Raw genomic sequence first — 19,225 nt, forward strand, 5'->3', positions numbered from 1 at the left:
AAGTGGGAGGAACATTCCATCGAAAGAAAGTTACATGGGCTAAGTAACTTGTTCTTCTGTTCTTGAGACACATTTATGAATAACTATTATGATTCATGCTGCTTTCACCATGTGAATATTGCGTTGCAGTCATTATTTGTCTTTTTCGCTGAATCTGCATTTTTCTGTCATGCCTAGCCGATTGTTGAGACATTAATCTGACAGCCACTTAGGAGATTTCCTGAGATGCTCCATTTGTCCCATGGACTTCAAATAGTCTGCAGTGTTGTCGTAACTTATTCACCTTAATGGTTGAGCGGTTCGTGCCCAGATAGTGGTATCTTGTCCTGTTATGTAAACTTGGTGTCCCCTGCTTTTGACATTCCTTTGAGGCAGCTACCATCCAGCCACTGCAGAATCTTCCAGAATAAAAAATGTTTGGTTTCAAATAGTGTGCGTTGCTGGGGGCACTCTCTTAAAGCTACAGAGCTTAATTCTCTGCTGTGCTTGTGCAGTTTAAAATTGATACTGCTTGTCACGTTTTTATCCTCTGCACGACACATTTGTTTTGCCATCTACCGATTTTCTGGTGCATGCCTGTCGCATTATTTTTCTTACTATGGGTAGCAGCAACCTTGTCTACCTACAATGTTATGCCCTACTTGTGTAGCGAGTCCCTATCTTGTGTGCACACCTTCCTGTCACCTAATCTACTCCATTTTAAAAAACACTATTTGTGAAAACTAATGCCTCATCTGTTCCCTAATTGTGAAGCGCAAAAATAAGTACTCTTTGTGCCAGCTGCATTTCCAGGAGACTTTAAAGTGCAGTTTCAAATGTATCCCTTCTGATCATATAATTTTGTTTCTTCTGAGGAAGGCAGGGGGCAGAGCTTGAACATACTCTCTAGTCAATAACTGCCCCACTACAATTGTCATTTGAATCCATTTTAAAAACCTATGGTGAATGTATATATGTTTATTGAGTATTGTGTGATAATATCACCTTAATGTTTTCTGTTCTGAGTAAAGGCCTAGAATAAACGTTTGTATTTTTATACATTACTGTCTAAAATTACTTAATGTGTGTTACATTGTATGGACTCATTGAGGACCCCTGATCCCACTCATTCACTCCTGCGAATAGCCTTGACTGCTCTACACTTTTACCTTTATTGGGTTTTGCCTAACCTCCGAGTTCCCTGTTCTCTATAACTAGGGTAGCCTCCTAAATCTGTCCACCCAGAGAGATTCTAGAAATCCATCTCAACACTGCACAGCACCCCCTGCTGTCAGTTTTTCCAAGATCTGCTGAAGCAGGAAGATAATGCATAAGATGAACATTCATCAGAAAGAGCATTACCAAGGATAAGTAATTTGTTCGTTTATGATATAAATAATTCATTAATAGCGAACTAGCAGAGTCTGTAACCAACATCTAGGATTTGTAAGATATAGGATGATCAAAATGAATCCTTTAGGCTTAATAGCTGATCATGAAAAAAGGCAGCTTTCTATTTTAGGGTCACTTTTTTATATGCCAGGAGGGCCTCATGAACAATAATCTTTTGTCAGGGGACATTCCCTAGAACAACGCAGATGTTGATAATTCTGTTTTATTCATAGTTCTTTAGAATACCAAGTGTCACATTTTTAACTTGATTTTAGTAGTCAAAGGAGCTCTGCGGTCGACAACTCGATGAGATCTCACACTTGCATATACTTTAGAGTCGCGGGTTTGAATTCTTCATCCCTTCAATGCGGATACACTTGAGTTTTACCATTGGGTATGGTATTAAAAATATAATATTTAGAAGCAAGAGGGACCTGTGCTGTATACATGTTTTACTCGTACGTCCCATCCCCTTTCCTTCATACTGTATGGGCGTCCCTCCTAGGGCCGGGCAATGCAACCTTTTTCACCAGAAAGTCTTCTTCCCCTTCAAATTTAGAGGTGCGTGGGGGTGCGGCCCTGGGAGCATGTGCTCCCCTGACTCTGCCCACCGGCACCACTCCCCAGTCCTCTTTTCCGCCTCGACGGGAACGGACCTCTTTCACCAGCACACCTCGGTTTGGCTTCGGCCTTGTAATTCCATGCGCTCTTCCCCGGATACTATCTTTTTTGTCTTTTTCTTCTAATCTTTAAACAGGTACTCAGTCCTCTGGCGCCACACTCCTCCCCGGCGCATGCCGACGTCCTTGGGCTCCAGCAGGTGTCCGGCCTACGAAGGGCTCTTCCCCACATCCGACCCCCACACCCCACGCCCTGTGCCTGCACTGCCTTGGCCCTGACCATGTTTGGGAGGGCTGTAATGCGTTTGAGGCGCTTAGACCGCAAGCTTTGAAGAACAGGTTAGCAAGGTGGAAGGAGCTCTTCGAGAGGTCACCTCCAGAGGACTTGAAGAACTTCGTTTAGCACAGATCAAGGCCCAAGACAGGGCCGCTCTTTTCCCTCACACCCTGCAAAGGCGACTCCTTCCCAACGAAGCATCCAACTGGGAGGAACCATTCAGGTTCTCACACCAGCGCAGATATCGAGGCTCATCCAGCTATCGGCTGCCAGGCAAAGGGGTTGCTAGTTTCTTCTGGAGACAGCGCTGAGGGATCGCAAGGTTATTTTACCGGGTGTCCACTCGAGAGGCTACGCCCTACTACCGGAAAAATGTCTGAGGGGCGCCTGTGCGCAGCACTACTGGCGATTCAGCCAAGGCAGTAGCCCACCAGGTCTCGTCTTGAGTTGAAGGTTAGGCCTCAAAATCCACTGCCAAGAGTCCAGGAGGATGCCGGTCCCAGTGAGCCAGGCACCCCAACGCAGGCACGTGGCACGCAGCTCAACAAAATGGCCGCCGCGCCAGACAAGATGCATGCTTGTCCGATACCATTGGGGGAGCAGGTAGGAGATAGTGTCCAGGTGGGACTGGTCTTCACCAGGTACATGGCCTACCACTCATCCTTCTATGTCGCAGGGCAGATACCCCCTGCAACTAGCCAGACAGAGTACGCACAAGCCCCAGCACCCGCCCGCTACTCCGTCAATACCACCTGCCACCCCACCAGCCTGCGACAACAGGTTTTTTTTAAAGTTCCTCACGCTAATGAGGTCCCCTCAGATGGGCTCCATCCTTCGGGATGTGTTCAGGGACATGCTACCTCGAGTCCCTCCGCTAGCACCCATAGTCATTCCTCCTATGGCTCTGGTGCCTCTGGTGCCTCAGGCCCCTGTGCAGCCCCAGCTGCCCACTTCTCCCATGCCTCCTACAGTTCTGGTGGTTCGACACCAGCCTCCAGCAGCAGCCTCTGGCTCCGGTCTCCACACCACAGCCTATGGCTCCCAGCACTCCTCCACCGGCGCCAGACCAGTCAGACACCCTGCTGGACACCGATGTGGAGGACTCCGACACACCGTCGTCAGCCAAGGCATTCCATAATCGACTTGCAGGTTTGGCTGAATGCTTGGGGCTTCTGCAACCCGATGTTAAACAATCTGAGGCAGGGGTCCTGGCCGAAGCCCTCACTCTACGCCCCGAAACCAGAACAGGGATTCCGATGCAGAAGGACTTCTCCAGCATGGGGTCTGGCATGGATTCACATGCTCATGAATATTCCCTGTCGTCAAGCTGGGAATCCTCGGTAAAGAAAAATCAGTATCCGTTTTGTTTCTGATCTGTCTTTCGTAGTAGTAACCAATCACTGATCTCTGCGTAATACTGACCACAGCCAATGACTGCCATCTCCCTAAGCCCCGCCTCTGGCAGCCATCTTCAGAATTTTACCGCACATTCAAGTGTTGGGATCCTCGTGCTATTGCTCTCGAGCTTTAGTGCGTTTTCGCGCTTTTTCTTAGGAAACTTCTCTCTTTTTTCGGTCAAAGAGCCTCAAGCTCCACCGTTTCTTTATCCGATCAACGGGGACCCGTGTCGGATTCTTCTACGCCCCTCAAGGGTGAAGATTTCATCGAGCCACGCTTTTGGAGGACTCCAGAAGTTTCTCAGGCCCATCTCGGACATGGCCCAGGAGAAGGGAAGCTTGACGCCCGGAAAGCTGTTCAGGGTCTGCCCTGGATGCCACAGGGTCTGCCCTGGATGCCAGCTTCAGAATGTCTTTAAGGAGGATGAACACTCCCTTTGCCTCTACTGCCTGTATGAGGACAAGACGCACGTGGAGAAGGACTGTGCGTTTTGCGGCAATATGTCGGAGCAGACCATGAAGGACCGCCATCTGCGTCTCGCCAACTGGCTGGAAGGGAAGAGCCCGTCAGGCGAGAAAAAGAAGAAGTCCGAGTGGTCTTCTAAGACCTTTGAGGGCGCCCTGGCGACAGGGGCCCAAGAGAAGGCCAAGCACCGCGAGTCCACTGGCACCGGGAGCGCCGAACGGTCGGGCTCTACGGGTGCCAGGCAGGGCGCATCCTCCCTGGCGCCATCAACTACGAGCCAACTCTCGGGTAAGAGGAAGGCCGAGCACCTGGCGAAGCTCCTGGAGAGACCCCGGTCGAGCTCGAAGGCCCCATCGGAGGGGGAGCGAGGCGGTGACCCTCCCCCCAAGGAGAAGGCGGTGAGCGCACCTAAGGTGGTGAAAGCCTTGATCCACCCGGCCAAGGCCTCTATCGAGACAGTCGCGGCGGCCCTGGCTCAGCCTGTGGAGGCTACACCAGTGGTGGCGACCTCGGGGCCCAGAGTCTCCCTGCCACCGCGGAGGGAGTCCTCTTTCATGTCCATCGACAGGACCCCCGTGAAACCTCTGACGGAGAAGAAAAAGGGGGGCAGGAGGTCGTCGTGGATTCGGCCTCAAACTCTGAAGAGGAGCTGATCGAAGTCTTAAGCCACGGCGTTGGCGTGGAAGAAGACCAGCCCGTCGGGAGGGACCCCGACGTCGGAGACGACGATAACGTCGAGGGTGCCGAAGGGGGTCCTGACCGCCCGTCGGAATCCCCTCAACCAGTGCCGCAAGACAACTTGCCGGCCATTTTGTTGGCTATACAGTCCTTATGCTCGGAGATAAGGACGAGATTTCCGTTACCACCAACGGAGGAACCGCTCCCGACGGGGGACCCAGAGCCAGGCCCTTCTGGGAGCCCTCCTCCTAAGAGAAGAAGGATTCATCCTCCACCTCCTTTTCAACCATCGCACCCTGCTCAGCCCTCCTCCCCGTCCACGACCCGTGGGGATGATACGGGGACGGACACGGCCGCGACGGGTACAGACGACGAGGCTTATGACGAGGATCTCCCGTCGTCCCCTCCTCCACGGGCTTCCCCGCCCGACGAGATTGGATCGTTTCATGCCATGATCGCCAGGGCATCCGAGCTTTTCCAGCTCTGCCCGGAAGAGAAGGAAGGAAGGTTTCCTTTATCAACGGCGCCAGACCAAGAGGAAGACGGTCCTCGCTGTACCTCTACTGGACGATATCGGGGATGAGGGTCTCGCCCTCCTCAAGAACCCATCCACAACGCCTGCGAGAAGGGATCGGTACGAGAAGAAGTACCGGGTCCCGGACGCGGCCCCCTTGTGCCTTCGGGCACAGCCGACCCCGGACTCGGTCGTCTCCGCGGCGGTCAGGAAGAAAGCGGGGGGGGCCTCGGCCTCTACGTCAACCTCCCCGCCGGACGGCAAGGGAAAGAAATTGGACACGATGGGACGCAGAGTCATCTCATCTGCAGCGACGACGATTAAGGCTGCCAACGCCTTGGCTATCGTAGCCCGCTACGACAGGGAGTTGTGGTACAAGATCGCCCCCCTGCTGGACTTCCTACCAGACGACAAGAGGGCGGAGGCCCTAGAGATCTTGCAGGAAGGAGAAGTGGCGTCGGACCACGCCATTACGATTGCGACGGACATCGCTGACACTGGATTTCGCCAGTTGGGCAACGGCGTGTGCCTTAGACGGCGTGGATGGCTCAAGGCACCGGACTTCCGGCAGGACGTGCAGACCAGAGTCTTGGAAAATGCCGTTCGACGGGAGCAACCTGTTTGGCGAAAACAGTGGACGATTCCCTACAAGCCATCAAGACGGACACGGAGACGGCCCGGGCTCTTGGTGTTCTCCAGCAACGACGGCCGCCCTTTCGGAGCACCGGAGACAAGCAGGGTGCCTCCAAAGGTTCCGGCGGCGGATATTCCACTTACCGTCAAGCGGCCCGTTCGTCTTCACAGGAAGCCTATAGGGGACGAGGCAAGTCGGGCGGACCCCGCCGTCGACGCCAGGGAGGACAAGGTGGCAAAGCCTTGTCGAAGCAGGACTGAACCGGCTGTGGGGTTGGGCCCCCACCGAAGTATCCCGGTGGGAGGCCGGCTGGCGAACTTCATCAGCGTGTGGGAGTCCATCTCCACCGACCGTTGGGTGCTGGACGCCCTGGCCCAGGGTCACGCGCTCGAGTTTCTAAAGAAGTGCCCGCGCGTACCCCCCATGGCCAGGAAGGAACATCACATCCCTCAACTTCTCTTGGAGGTAAAGGCGATGCTCAAGAAAGGCGCCATAGAGCTCGTCCCATAGAGACTTCGGGGTTCGAGAGTTTACTCAAGATACTTCCTCGTGAAAAAGAAGACCGGAGGATGGCGTCCCATCCTGGACCTACGACGACTGAACAAATTCATCAAGGCACAGAAGTTCCGGATGGTCACCCTCCAGCACGTCCTGGGTCAGCTGGAGGAGGGCGATTTCCTGTCGTCGTTGGATTTGGAGGATGCTTACTTCCATATCCCATATATTGACCACTGTATATATATGTATATATTATAAACCTGTACGAAGTATGCAACACACAGATACTTCTCAACTCTGTAACCAAATTCTTAAGCGCCCTTCTACCTCTGGGTTTGGAGCGCCATACAAATAAATAAACAAACAAACAAACAAATCCCCATCCTAAAGGGACACCGAAGGTTTCTCAGGTTCGTGGTCCAAGGGCGTCACTACCAGTTCAGAGCCCTTCCCTTCGGATTGAGGTTGGCACCCAGGGTGTTCACCAAGTGCCTCGCACCGGTGGCGGCGCGGCTGCGCCTGGAGGGGATCCACGTCTACCCCTACCTGGACGACTGGCTCATCCGAGCAAAGACAAGGGAGCTCATCGCGGAGCACATGGCGAGGACCGTCCAGCTACTCACGAACCTGGGATTCTCCATAAACTACGCCAAGTCCCACCTGGTGCCCGCGCAAGACCCACTGTTTCTGGGAGCGAAACTCGACACAGTGGCGCTTCTGGCCTCTCCGTCGGAGGAAAGGACGAGGGCCATCTTGGGCAAGGTGCGGCGGATGCTGGTTGCGGACGCGGCCAGGGTGAGGTCCATCAAATCCCTCCTCGGACTGATGTCTTCTTGCATTTATCTCATTCGCCTGTGCAGGCTTCGGATGCGCCCGTTACAGGAGTTCCTGGACGCTCGCTGGATCCAGACGACGGGCAGCTTCGAGGACAGGCTCACACTCGACGAGAGCTTCTGATGAGCGATCCGGTGGTGGGGCACCTGCGCGCATCTGACGGCGGTCATGGACTTCCAGACCCCGGGCCACTAAAAGACGGTGACCACGGATGCCTCCCTTGAAGGGTGGGGAGCGCACATCGAAAATCTGCACGCGAGAGGCCTTTGGCTTCTGACAGAGAAGTCCCTCCATATCAACGTCCTGGAGCTCCGTGCAGTGTTTTGGGCCCTCAGGTCCTTTCTTCCATCCCTCAAGGGCAAGGTGGTGAGGATCTTCATCGACAACACCACCACCATGTTCTACATCAGGAAGCAGGGCGGTACCAGATCCCCAGCCCTGTCCAAGGAGGCGCAGGATCTGTGGCATTGGGCCGTCGCCCAAGGGATGTTTCTGGTGCCGTTTCATCTGGCAGGAATAAAAAACCCCATCGCCGACTCGCTCAGCAGAGAGCTGCGCTCGTGCCACGAGTGGGAACTACGACCGGATCTAGTGGACCATCTCTTCCGACGGTGGGGCACACCCCAGATCGATCTGTTCGCGACGGCGACGAACTCCAAGTGCCGGAGGTTCGCCAGCAGGTTTCCCCAGCCGAGGAGCATGGGCGATGCTTTCTCGTTCCCCTGGGAGGGTCTGTTTCTATACGCGTTCCCTTCATTGCCGTTGCTGATCCAGCTCATCAACCAGCTCAAGAGGTCACGGTGCAGGATGATCCTCGTCGCACCTGCGTGGCCGAGGCAGATATGGTTCCCGGACCTTCTGGACTTGTCAGTGTCCCCGTCAATCAAGCTGCCAGTGGACGCGGATCATCTCTCCAGGGAAGGAGGTGCCATCCTCCATCACGACCCGAAGTCGCTGAACTTGCAGGCCTTTCTCCTGCAGCGTTAGAGTTTGGAAGCTACGACATACCGGCCGACTGCAGAGAGGTTCTTGCAAAGGCCAGGGCGTCCTCAACTCTTAAATGCTATGGACACAAATGGAAGAGGTTCTCTGTCTGGTGCCATGCAGAGAAGATTAACCCGCTACGGATTACGGCTCCCAAGTACTGCCGTACCTACTGACGCTGGCCAAGGCTGGACTGGCGCACGCGTCCATCAAGATTCATCTTGCTGCGATCTCCCGATACACCAGAACCACGGGACGGACGTCTTTGTGGTCTCATCGTCTGGTGAAAGAATTCATGAAGGGACTGTTCAGATCGTTCCCGCCGGTGAAGGCTCCGGCCCCGGCGTGGGAGCTCAACGTGGTGCTGACCAAGCTCATGGGACCTCCGTTCGAGCCTCTGCACTCGGCTCCGTTGAAGTTCTTGACGTGGAAAATGGCGTTTCTTGTGGCCATCACCTACGCACGACGGGTGGGCGAGATCCAGGCCCTTTCCTGCAAGCCCCCGTACTTGACTTTTCACGACACGAGGGTAGTGCTCAGGACGCACCGCTCCTTCGTGCCCAAGGTGCCGTCGGTCCTCCACCTCAACGAACCCTTGGTGTTGCCTGTTTTCTTCCTGTCGCCTTCGTCGCCGGCTGAAAGGACTTTGCACTCGCTGGATGTGGCTAGAGCGCTGAAGTTCTACATGGACCGCACAAAGAGTTTTCGGAAGACGTCACAACTTTTTGTGAACTTCGGACCTGTCAATCAGGGGAAGGCTCTCTCGAAGGCTTCCATTTCCAGATGGCTCTCCGGCTGTATCATGTACTATCATCGGTTGGCAAACCGACCGCTGCCTGGCCGTCCGAGAGCCCATTCCACCGGAGTGATCGCAGCTACCACAGCGTTCCTATCTGGAGTGCCCTTGGTGGACATCTGCAGGGCTGCTACGTGGAGGTCGACGCACACCGTCACGAAATTCTACTGCATCGATCGGGATTCCAGGGAGGAGTCCAGGGTCGGCCAAGCAGTGCTACGCAACCTGTTCGCCTAAGGTGAGCCTGGTGAGGAGGTAAGAATTGCTTAATGTTGAGTTTTGGATGTAATGCTTAATGTTGAGCCTTTGCCACCTCCCGTGGTTGTGCATGTGTGTACTGCTATGTATTCTTTTATTCATGAGCATGTGAATCCATGCCAGACCCCATGCTGGAGAAGGAACAAGTTACTTACCTGTAACTGTTGTTCTCCAGCATGGGTCTGGCATGGATTCACAAGCGAACCCTCCCGCCTACCCCTCTGCGGCTCTTCACTTGATCATACTGCCACTTCACGTGCTTCCAAATCTGAAGATGGCTGCCAGAGGCGGGGCTTAGGGAGATGGCAGTCATTGGCTGTGGTCAGTATGACGCAGAGATCAGTGATTGGTTACTACTACGAAAGACAGATCAGAAACAAAACTGATACTGATTTTTCTTTACCGAGGATTCCCAGCCTGACGACGGGGAATATTCATGAGCATGTGAATCCATGCCAGACCCATGCTGGAGAACAACAGTTACAGGTAAGTAACTTGTTCCATTGTCGCCTTGGCCAAAAAGGGATGGCTCAAACCCCATTCAGTGGAGGCCACCAACAGGCACCTTGATGCCAAGTACAGGCAGTTGGAGGGGGATACACAAGTTGACGGCACACCCTTACCACAATCCTCTGTGATTGCTGCAGCTTCCATATACTCGGAAGCCTCAGTCTTAATCAGCCACCTCATCCTCGGCTCAGCTAGGCAAGGAGGGGAAGATCTTTGAGGAAAGTGGAAAGAAGGTCTATTCAATGCCTCTCTGCACCTTCGTCAGGTGAATGCAGTTGCCTGACTTCCTTCCAGAACTTCCGGTGCACAGTCAAGCACGCTTCAAGGTGGGGCTGGCAGAAGCAAAGATGGTGGCTCAAGACATCATGGAGTCCACAGTGGCGCATATCGACACCTCAGGCCGGGCCATCTGCATCGCCACGGACATGAGAAGGAATGCTTGGCTCCGGGCTACCAAGTTAAACTCGGACGTCCAGGAGCGCATATTTGGACCTTCTATTCGAGGGTAGCGACCTCTATCATTCCACCACTGACAAGGATCTGGATAAGAACAGTTCCCAGACTGCGAAATCCTTATCCATCCTTAAGAAGTCCACACCTAAGCCCTACAGTCAAAAGCACTAGCGTTCCGACAAGGGTCGGGCCTTCGGCAGGTTCGGGGCTTCCAAGAAAGTCAGTCCAGACAACCTGACCGCTCTCCGAGTCAGCACCACTGCAAACAGCACAAGGCGGGGAATAAGGGCTTTTTTTCAGTCCGCCTCAGAGGGAAGACGTGACACTCCCCTCCGGGTCCACGCGTCTCCGGATGGTGGCAGGCTTGCCTTCCACGCACACAATTGGCTCTCCAATTTTCAGATCCCTGTATCCTATCAGTAGTGTCCATGGGGTACCGCCTCCTGGGTCCTCCCTCTCTCCCACAGATTGGGACACAAACTCTGTTGGCAGAAATTCAATCGCTCGTAGAGAGCCAGGCAGTGGAAGGAAGTCCCAGCCTCGCAGCGGGGTATGGGCTTCTACTCCAGAATTTTCGCCATACACAAGAAGAACCAGGCTGGCCTGAGAGTTGTTTGACCTTTCCATCCTGAACCTTTCCCTCCCACTTAAAAAGTTCTAGATGGTTACCCCAGCGCTTATTGCGGAGACACACTGCAAGGGAGACAGGATGTGCTCCCTGGATCTGATGGACACTTACTTAAACGTCCCAATTTGGCAGCCCCATCGGTCCTTCCTGTGGTTCAGGATAATGGGATTCCATTTCCAATACAAGGTTCTACCCTTTGGACTCAATTCTGCCCTGAGGGTCTTCATCTGACTTATGAATGCAGTGGCAGTCCTTCTCAGGGCCCAAGGTCACCATGTCTACCCATACCTAGACAACTGGCTCGTCAGGGCAAGATCCCCGGAGGCGGTCTAGCATACCTCCTCCGCCCTCATGAACACGCTACATGACTTGGGATTCTCCATCAATCTCCGGAAATCTCAGCTGGAGCAGACGCAGAGGCTCACATTCCTGGGCCTCATCTGGGATATGAAATCAGAGTTTTTCCCCCTCAGAGGACACGATCGCAGCCATCAGGAGGGCCACGATTCCTTTTCTCGGCAGAGAGGTAACCTCAGCATGGTGGTACCAGCACCTCCTGGTTATCATGACGGCATGTCTTCTGGCAGTGCCCTAAACAAGACTCAATATGATGAGGGGATTACAGCTGCACTTTGCAGCCTCATGGAATCGGGAGCGGGGTTCACAGGAGGAACTTGTCAGCATTCCTCCCTTTCCTACACCCGGACCTAATCTCGTGGTGCACCGACTGCAATCTGAGGCTAGGCAGGCCCTTCCGACAACCAGCACCGCAGGTTACCATCACCTTGGGGGCTGGGGAGCTACCCTGGACAACCACAGCGTCCACAGAGTTTGGTCCGTCAGGAGCAGGAGGCCCATGTCAATTGGCTAGAGCTGAAGGCCATTTGGCTTGCTCTCAAGGCCTTCCTACCGCGCATCAGTGGTAAAGTGATCCTCATTCAGACAGACAACTCCACCAACATGTATTAACTCAACAAGCAGGGTGGCACCAGGTCCCCTCCTTTAAGCACCCTGACGGTCAGCATCTGGGAATGGGCCCTGGCGAACGACATTCACCTGACAGCGATTCACCTCCCGGGGGAGTTGAACTTGGAGGCGGACACGATCAGCAGGCTGGGGGCAGACAATTACGAATGGCAGTTGAAATACCAGGTCCTTCAGGAGATCTTCAACAGATGGGGTCCTATTCAGGTGGACCTCTTAGCCACCTGGTTCAACCGGAAGTGCCCTCGGTTCACATCCTGGCAAGGACAGGGTCGAGGCTCTCTGGGCGATGCGTTAGATTCAGTGAAACAGCATGAACGCCTATGCCTTCCCTCCCACTCGACTGGTACACAGGGTGATCTGCAAGATAAGAGCATCCCGGCACCTCCGCTTCATTCTGATTGTTCCATGGTGGCCGGCGAGGCGGTGGTTCTCAGAGCTACTCAACCTGTCGGACCAACCTCTGATGCACCTTCCACTGTGCCCATCTCATCTACTACTGCAGCAGGGGGACACGGTCATACACCCAGTCGCGCAGAAGTTAGCCCTTGCAGCATGGTTCCTAAACAGGTCACACTAAAGCATATGCACCTCTCGCAGGCTAACCTAGACATTCAGGGTGCTAGGAGCAATGCTTCTAGGAGCCAGTAGGACTAGGTTTTGCCACTGGGCGGAGTCTTAGGAAGTCAATACCCTCACTTGCGCACTGGAAGATGTGCTATCCTTCTCTGCACACCTTGCTCACTCGGTGGTGCAGATACACATGCTGCACCTATCTGGCAGCCATCAAAGCCTACCGGAACTAGGAGGAGGATGTTTTCTTGTATGCCAATCCTGTGGTTAAAAGGCATTTGACGGGCCTCACTAGGCTCTACCCGCCCATAAAGAAGCCACACCCTATGTGGGACCTCAATATAGTGTTGGGCGCCTTGGAGCATAAACCTTTTCAGCCAATGGCGTACGCGGACATTAGGCTGGTCACCATGAAGACGGCTCTTTTGGTGTGTCTTACGTCTGAACGTTGTCAGTGAGATCCAAGCTCTGGTGGCCTCTGAGCCATACACTACCTTTCACAGGGACACAGTGGTCCTCACAACACATCCTGCATTCTTACCTAAAGTAGTCTCGGCGTTTCACCTAAATGAAGAGAGAGTTCTCCCGACTTTCTTTGCAGACCCCTAGGACGATGCTCAGAGGGTCCTACACTGTTTAGATGTTAGGCGAGCGCTAAAGTTATATCTGGACTTCCGCAAATCTGAGGTTCTATTTATCATCTTCAGCTTGTGAATGCCAGAATATCAGGCTTCAAAGGTCTCCATAGCAAGATGGATGGTTGCAGCCATTAAGGGGGCCTATGAGGGGCTGCACAGGCCCCTTCCGGCAAACATGCATGCCCATGCTATCAGAGCCAAGGCCACGGCGATCGCATTCCAGAGGCACGTCCCGTGGCACGTCATCAGCAGGGAGGCCACGTGGGCCACTCACTCTGCTTTTTTCAAGCACTACTGTTTGGATGCCTGTTGGGGAGAATTCTCAAACATGTGCTAATTCCCTCCACTTTAGAGACCCCCAGGAAATTTGCTGGATTTTGAGTACTTGATTGTTTTAATCTGGAGAGAGTGCGACCCTTTTTCCCACTCTCGTATATTTGTGTGAATTTTACTGCTGTGTTTCTTTTGGGTATGGAGTCTGACTAAGTCTATAGGCATCATCTTTTACAATTGTTTCACACTGCACTGCACCCTTAGTGCAGTGACACAGGGAAGTCTTTTACATTTCCCATTGTTTAAACACCTTCTCTGGCATAAACTATTGTTTCCCAGAGCAGTAAAGTGAAATTGACTTTACTTAGACCCAGCACACCCTATCTTACAATAGAATGCTGGAGGGGTTAGTTAGTATCCCCTGTGTTTAAATGCTCATGTAACATTGTTACCCTTTCCTCACAGAATGGCTGATGGAAGTGGTTTCGTTCCGAACTACCATGGTTTGCAACTACCGCGGCTGTTCGCAGCTCTGGTAACGCTAACTACGGGAGCCATCTTTTTCAAAATGGCAGAGAGCCAGCTTTGACAAAATGGTCCCTGGTTTTCTTTTTTTCGCCTTGTCTTTGCGGAAAGGTCCTTCAAGAGAGTTTCTCTGCGCGCCAACCAGGTTTGCTCTTTTTGTTCATTTCGCCTTTGGTGGGCTTCAGGAGTGAAACCCACCTCTGGCTCCAGAGTGTCTGGGGTAGGCAGGAAGTGAGGGAGGTGCCCGAAACTCCCTGTGCTTAGTCTCCTAGGAGACCCAAATGCACTCTGTGGATATTGGCTGGCTAACTGTCCGGCAAGGACAGCCACCCTGCTGGGTAAGTGGCAGCTAGGCTGGAATGAATTGGTGAGAACTGAATAAAAGGTGATTCTTTTTGGCTTGGAAGGTAGAGTTGACCACTGGACGAAGGAACCAAAGAAGAGCTTGAAGAGGATGCCTGCTGCAACTCCTGAATCGTTATTTGCACGGTGAAGCCCTGCTTCAGTGCCGAAATGGCAAGTTCGCATCGACAGAGAAGCCCCTGCAAGGATGACTTCTCCCTGTGAGTTGGTGGGACCAATCAACTCCAAAGTAAGTCACCTGGACACCCATCTCAGAGCTGGTTGAATTTCCTCAGAGTTGCTGCAGGAAACCGTGTAGCCAGGGAGAGGGACACCATATTGTGTGCGTTACTTTTAAGCTGGCCTAAAACATTTGAAAGCGCCTCCCAGCTCCCACGAAGCAGGACTGACCAAGCCTGAGGCCTCTCAGCAGAGGGGTGGACCCCAGAAGCAAGGACAGTCCACCTTGACAGCCAGGAACCGCATTGTTGCTATTTGCGGTAGCTGAAACGCGAAACAGCCACTGAAAGTGAAGTTTGCCGGTTGCTGGTTTTGGCAGTCACAGTGCATTGCTGGCATCCCAGACGTCCTCCCTCTTGGCCCCATGACTGAGGCCTAGGAACAGTGAGATCTGCAGAGCTGCACAGGAACAGAAGTCATCAGCTGCATCTTTTCTTCTTTACTAAGGTACTGTAAAACAAGTCTAAGATAACTTACCTCTTACTGTAGAAGTGCTTGTAACTTCCACAACTCAGAAGTCTAATCAGCTTGTGGCCCTACATTTGAATCTTCTTTTCATCAAAGACTCCTCTAAGATCTTGTGCAAAGACTTTTCCATTGACTTACCAGAAGTGCTTTTTTCTGCGCAAGACTTTTGCCCATTGACTTTGGCTAAGCCTATTGAATTGAATGACTATTCTAGTGAACTCAAAGTATCTGCCCTGCTTATGAATATTTGTGGTCTCTTGTGTTTTAATAACCTTTGCCTTTTACCAACTTTTAAAGAGTATTCTGAACGCCAACAGGAAGATATTAATGTCCCCAGCACCCTTGTTACTGAAGTCACCTGTGGGTGTAGGTTGTCTGTGGGCCATCCTCAAAGGGTCTTGCCTGATTCAGAAACTTAAAGTGTACAGTATTGAAGCATATTTGTGTGTTACTATTCAATTGCTCCTTTCTGAAGAAGGCTTTATAACTGACTGATAAATAAATTCATAATTGTCTATGCAAGAACCCTTGAGTGTAAGAGTTTATTTGAATACCTGTAACTATGAATCTTTGTGTAACTTCACTACAGCTCACATTTCCCCTCTTGAGATAAGCCTGGCTGCTCAACACGCTACCAAAACTGTGTAGTACAAGCTTATACCAGAGGTTGGGTTGCCTATACCTGTAGTCATCGTTGTTTATAGTGTTCCCGGAGGGTACTGCATTCAATCTTTGCCTAACAATGCCGGCTCCTGGTCAGACACAGCATTGGGCTGGCAGTATTAAGGAACTTGTTTTCTTAAGGAGGGTTACTTCTCTACCCTGTACATACAGTATGTAGGAAAGGGGACGGGACATAGGAGTAATTATAAGTTACTCACTGTTGTGACTAACATACTCTTAGTCCCCTTTCCTCCATAGTTCCCTTTCCTCCATACATCCCACTACCTTCCCACCTGTTAAAACTAGTGTCATTAGGCAATGTTAATATTGTCGATGCGACTTTGGGGACTGCTGAGTGGTGCCGTTGGGCGGAGTCAGGGGAGCGCATGCTCCCAGGGCCGCACCCCTGCGCGCCTCTAAATTTAAAGGCGAAGATTTTTTCTGGTGAAAAAGTTCTGTCTCCCACCCCTAGGTGGGACGTCCATACAGTATGGAGGAAAGGGGACTATGGACTAAGAGTACGTTAGTCAGTACGGTGAGTAACTTATTTTTTATTGTGATTGTTACTTTGCTTCCAGCCTGTCTTCAGCCTTATATGTTGGTTTGTGTATATAATGTTCCCCACCAGGGAATGTGTATTTGTATTTTATTTGGTTTTATAGAGCACATTAAACCAAAGCGCTGAACATAAGAACAAGCATTTAAAACACAGCATATACCTGTGATTTGCAGTAACCTTCATTAATCAGTCGAGACGAGGTAGGATTGCAGAGAGACCCGAAAAGATAAATAAACAGTGATGGAACAAAGAGAAAGTATTCCAGTTCAGGTGTGCGAAGAGAAAAAACAAGATTGGGCACAAGAGAAGATGAGAAGCAGAAAGAAGTGAACGAGAGGGAGAATAGAATGCAATAAGAGATGAAAGATGGGGAGGAGCAAGACCATGGAGAGATTGAGAGGCTAGACATAGAACATAAAATTTTAAACGGTGATGGAAGGAGAGCCATCCTACATCCGTCAAAGAAGAGATAGAATCACGATGAGCAAGCAAACCGAGAACACGAAAAAATAAGACGAGATAAAGGAATTCCAAAGAGTGCAGAAGAACAGTAGAGAAGCAAAGACACCAATAGTTGAGTGGCTTTAAAATCATGAAAGGACGGGCTTTTCGGATGTTAGACAGATGAAATCGACAGGAACGGGCAGATAAGGAAATATGTTGACTGAAAGAAAGATCTGAATCAAGATGGAGACCCAGATTACGGGCCACGGAAGAGATGTGTAACTAGGAAGGAGGCAATCATATGAATGGAGGTAACGGAGAAGGAGAAATAGTAGAAGGAGGGAAGAAAATAACCTTAGTATTTGCAGCATTAAGTACTAGAAAGTGGTTTTACATCCAAGACTGAATGGCTAGGATACAGGCGCCAAGTTTATGGTGGATGTCCTCAGTAAAGTGTGGAAAGGAAAGAAAGAGCAGCACGTCATCAGCGTAGAAGTGAGGCAAGAAACCAAAGGAGGAAATGACCCCAGCCAACGAGGAGGTGAAAACTAAAAAAATAAAAGGTCCATAGACCAAACCTTGAGGGACACCATAGGTAAGTGGACACGTTTTAGAAGAAGCCCCCCGCATGGAGACTGAGAATGTTCTCTGGGATAGGTATGTCTCAAACCAGGCTAAGGTAGAGCAAGAAAAGCCAAAAGAGGAAAGAGCAGGCAGTAGGAGTGTGTGATCAATAGTTTCGAAAGCAGCAGAAAGATGCAAGAAAATAAGAAGTCGTCTGCTTAGCATGACGTACAGAATGAAAAGAGTCCAAGATGGAGAGAAGAGCACTCTCGGTAGAGTACCTTGGGCGCAACCCAGATTGAAAACAAGGAAGGCTAGAATTACGAGAAACAAAAGTGGAAACCTGAGAATTGACACTGCGTTTGAGATTTTTCGAAAGAAAAGGTAAGAGTGAAATCGGACGGAAATTAGAGGCAGAACATACATCGGCAGAAGGTTTTTTCAAGATTGGGATAATAGTAGCATGCTTAAATGAGGATGGAAAAACCGAAGAGGATAGACGGGAGTTGAATAGAATTGTGAAACTGGGAACAAGTAGAGGATAGATTTTGTTTGTTTGTTTTATTATTTATAATGCGCGAACATACCCAAGGGTAACAGGGCACAGCAGTTACATGTATATGCAAAGCTTTGTTGCAACAGCGTTATTATTTACATGCAGGTATTAAATAGAAGGTATATACAGAATAGGTCTGATTACAGACGGAAGGTACAAGAGCAAAAACATAAAGGTAATAGTAGGGTGAGTGTGAGCAAATGTACAATAGGGTGGAGGGGGGAGGTTCTCACTCCTCACAGTGAGGCCTGGCTGCTTATTAGATTTAGTGATCATTCGCTTTCAGCCACAGGGATGGTATTGGTCCTGAGGTTTTGGTAGGGGAGGTTAGTTCTCAGTGTGGGAGGTAGGGAGTTCCATAATTTGGCTGCTTTCACCGGGAAGCTGTTGCCACCGATTGTGGAACGATTGAAATTAGGAATCGAGAGGCAATCTTTGTAAGCTGTTCTGGAAGGTCTCCGGGTTGTCTGTGGAATCTGTCGACCAAGTAGATGAGCGCAGCGTTGTTGAGGGATTTGTGCGTGAGTGACAGGGTTTTTAGGATAATTTTGTTGTTGGTGGGGAGCCAGTTGTTCTGTCGGCTACTCTCAGAGATGCGGTCTCTTGTAGAGCTGCCTAATGCCGCTCTAAGGGCATTATTTTGTAAAGTTTGGATTTTTCCAATAGTGGCTTTGGTGGACCCTAGATAGAGGGCGTTGTAGTAGTCCAGGCGAGACAGGAGGAGGGCTCTGGCCAAGGTCGTGCAACTAGTATCGGAGAGAAATGGCTTAGCTGTGCGGATCAATTTGCACATGTAGGCCGTGGAGGATGCTAGAGAATTAACCTGTTTGACAAATGAAAGGTTTGCGTCTAGGTAAGAGCCCAGCGTTTTTACCTCTTGTCCTACTTTGATGCTGTTACCATCGATTATGAATGCAGAATAGTCGGGTCCTAGTTTTTTTAGGCTAGAGGTGGTGCCCAGGATGAGTTTGGTTTTATCATCATTCAGGCATAGTCCATGTGTGGCCATCCATGCCTGGATGATGTACACTCTATTCACCAAGGCCAAATCCATTTCATAATCCCCAGAAAGCGGGAGGAGGATCTGGGTATCATCTGCATAATTAGTGTAGGTGATAGCGAGATGATCCAGATCATGGTAAAGGGGCTTGGTAAAAATGTTGTACAATGTGGGCGAGACACAGGAACCCTGGGGCACGCCGCAGGTGATTGGTATAGGGTCGGCAGCTACTGTAGGCAAAAAGACCCTCATGGTCTACCATTTAGGAAATATCTAATCCAGGTAATTGCTTCATCAGAAAAGTGGGCAGCTGTGTTAAGGTGGTTGCATAGAATAGTATGGTCGACCAAGTCGAATGCAGCCGAGAGGTTTAGGAGGAGGAGAAGGGCAGCTTTGCCGTTGTCTCTAAGCTCATCAACTTGGGTCTTAAGGTCGATGAGTGCCGTCTCGGTTCTGTGTTGAGGACGGAAGCCTGATT

The 19,225-nt window shown here is 51.1% G+C and overlaps 1 protein-coding gene across 1 annotated transcript in view; it reads left to right on the forward strand.

The window, feature by feature from the left end:
* LRPPRC (leucine rich pentatricopeptide repeat containing) overlaps positions 1-19,225 on the forward strand; it is a 1,926,342-nt gene that overhangs the window by 1,576,118 nt on the left and 330,999 nt on the right. The window lies entirely within an intron of this gene.

Source organism: Ambystoma mexicanum, chromosome 4q (genome assembly GCF_040938575.1).
Source record: "Ambystoma mexicanum isolate Mex_15411 chromosome 4q, UKY_AmexF1_1, whole genome shotgun sequence".
In the NCBI taxonomy this organism is placed as follows: Eukaryota; Metazoa; Chordata; class Amphibia; order Caudata; family Ambystomatidae; genus Ambystoma; species Ambystoma mexicanum.